Source organism: Hyaena hyaena, unplaced genomic scaffold (assembly GCF_003009895.1).
Source record: "Hyaena hyaena isolate Hyena2069 unplaced genomic scaffold, ASM300989v1 scaffold_1083, whole genome shotgun sequence".
In the NCBI taxonomy this organism is placed as follows: Eukaryota; Metazoa; Chordata; class Mammalia; order Carnivora; family Hyaenidae; genus Hyaena; species Hyaena hyaena.
In genome coordinates, this window is record NW_024081715.1 from 310,752 (window position 1) to 313,998 (window position 3,247).

The window sequence follows — 3,247 nt, forward strand, 5'->3', positions numbered from 1 at the left end:
GCTGCCACCAGGAGAAACTGCTCTGCTGCTCTCCTGGCTCAATCCGCAGCTGGGAAACAGCTGGCCTGTGGGATTATATTTCAGGCAGTATCAATTAAGTGCGTGGACTAAGGCCTGGAAACAAGGAAGGGCTTGGGACATAGAACATGGCTTACCTTGGCTACCCCCATGGCACAGGGAGATCGGACCCAAAAGAGTGATTTGCAACACTTGGTTCAAGAAGGGACTGGGGTACTGCCATTTTTCTACCCACAACCTCCAAAGTGGGACCTCAGGGAGTGGCCCATGGGATGCAGAAGAGGCTAAGACTGCCTACACCGAACTATGCCCATCCCTGCTAGAGAGCTCCTTTTTTTTTTTTTTTTACCGGAGCCTGGGGCAAGACCAACATGGATTGACTACCGTGTTTAATTCTATATCAATTCTTTCTATTCAGATATATTTTCCCTTGCCTCATTCGTAACCCTTCCCTCTGCTGGACTGGGCACTCTGGTCATTGGTTTCCTTAAACAGTCACATTTAATCCATTCTGTAGATGTATATTCTACACTTCCACCACTACCTTTCTATCTCTCTCTCTCTGGAGTAATCAGACTATATAGGTTTCTTTCAGTAATATTATCTTTGTTTTTTTCTCTTCGCCTCCTAACATATTCTCCTCTTTCTGTCTCTGAATTAAGCCTCTTAGTCTGTCTACCTGGTCATTGTCCAATTTCCCTTTCTCCACACCACGTCAACCATGTCATTTCTCTCTTTGTATATGCTCTTCCATCAGCACTACATACACCCTGCTCTTTATTTGTAGCTGGGAATTCTGGTTTTATGCTTTTAGACTGTCCTTTGTCTTTGGGTTTTTTTCTTTTTTCTTGTTTCTGTTTCTCTTTTTTGTTTTCTCTTTCTGTTTGCTTGTTTGTTGGACTTGTCTGTGCATTTGCTTGCCTTTCTTGCCTGTGTGTTTGTCTGTCTATTTTCCTTTCCAGGGCTACCTCAAGAAACAAGCCAAAGTACACATTGTGGAGATTCCCAAATACCACTATGAGTAGGGAAATTATAAAATAACGAAAGTCTCAACAAGAGAGACCAGAGACACCATTCAAAGAACACTTCCTGAAGGGACAGGCCGTGGACAGTCAAAAAGCCTTCATTGATACAGCAGCATTCACAGGTGCAGAGTGCATAACAAGCTTTTAAAACTAACAAGAGATAGAAAGCTAACAAAAATGACAAAACAAAAGAGCTCTCCTCCAAAGAAATTCCAGGACGAATTGACAGCTAAAGAACCGCTCAAAACAGACATAAGCAAAATAACTGAACAAGAATTTAGAACAATAATCATAAAATTGATTGCAGGGCTTGAAAAAGGCATGGAAGACATCAGAGAAACTATTGCTACAAAGACTATGGAGCTTAAAAATAGTTGTGATGAATGAAAAAATGCTAAATATGAGGTGCGTAACAAAATGCAGGCATCCAATGCACGTATTGAAGAGGCAGAGAGGAGAATAGGTGAATTAGAAGACACAATTATAGAAAAAAAGAAAGCCGAGAAAAAGATAAACTGATCCAGGAACACAGGAGAGTCCTAGAGCTGAGTGATACAATCAAACAGAACAATATCCTTATCATAGGAATTCCAGAAGAGGAAGAAAGAGGGAAAGGTGCTGAAAGAGTCCTTGAACAAGTTATAGTGAAGAACTTCCCCAATCTGGAGAAGGAAACAGACATTGAAATCCAAGAGGCACAGAAAGTCCCCCTCAGACGTAACTTAAATCTATCTTCTGCACAACATATCATAGTAAAACTAGTAAAATATAAGGACAAAGAGAGAATTCTGAAAGCAGCTTGGATACAAAGGCCCTAGCATAAAAAGGGCCCTAACCACCTATCAGGGTGGTTACAGACCTATCTACTGAAACTTGGCAGGCTAGAAAGGAATGGCAGGAAATCTTCAAGGTGATGAACAGAAAAAATATGCAACCAAGAATCCTCTCTCCAGCAAGCCTGTCATTCAGAATAGAAGGAGAGATAAATGTTTTCCCAAATAAAAATTGAAGGAATTCATCACCACTAAACCAGCCCTCCAAGAAATCCTGAGGGGGACTCTATGAGGGAAATGTTGCAAGGAACACAAGGTACCAGAGTCACCACTACACGTATGAATCCTACAGAGAACACAATGACTATAAACCTATATTTTTCAATAATAGCACTGAATGTAAATGGACTAAATGCTCCAATCAAAAGACATAGAGTAGCAGAATAAATAAAACAACAAAATTCATCTATTTGCTGTCTGCAACAGACTCATTTTATAGATCTGAGGACACCTTAAGATTGAAAGTAAGGGGATGGAGTAATATCTATCTTGCTACAGGAAGTGAAAAGAAAGAGGGAGTAGCCATACTTATATTAGACAGACTGGACTTTAATACTTTAAAGGTAGTAACAAGGGATGAAGAAGGGCATTATATAATAATTGTATAATAATTACAGGATCTATCCATCAGGAAGAGCTAACAGTTATAAATGTCTACACATTGAATACGAAAGCACTCAAATACATAAAACAATTAATCACAAACAGAATCAATCTTATGAATAAGAATATGCTAATAGCAGGGGACTTTAATACTCCACTTACAGCAGTGGATAGATCAACTAGACAGAAAATCACTGAAGAAACAATGGACTTGAATGACACATTGGGCCAGATGGATTTGACAGATATATTTAGAACTCTACATCCTGAGGCTATGGAAATCACTTTCTTCTCAAGTGCACATGGCACATTCTCCAAGATAGATCATATACAGGGACATAAAGCAGCCCTCAATAAATATAAAAGACATGAGATCATACCATGCACACTTTCAGATCACAATGCTGTGAAGACAGAGACCAATCACATGAAATGTCTGGAAAACCTCCAAAAACATGGATGTTAAAGAACACCCTACTAAAGAATGAATGGACCAATCTGACAAATAGAGAATAAAATTTAAAATATATGGAAAGAAATGAAAATGATAATACAACAACGCAAACACTATGGGATGCGGCAAGGCAGTCCTAAGAGGAAAGTACATTGCACTCCAGGCCTATTTCAAGAAATTAGAAAAGGTGCAAATACAAAATCTAACAGTGCACATAAAGGAAATAGGAAGAGAGCAACAAAAGCACCCCAAACCCAGTAGAGGAAGAGAAATAATAAAAATCAGGCAGAAATAAACAATATAGAATCCAAAAA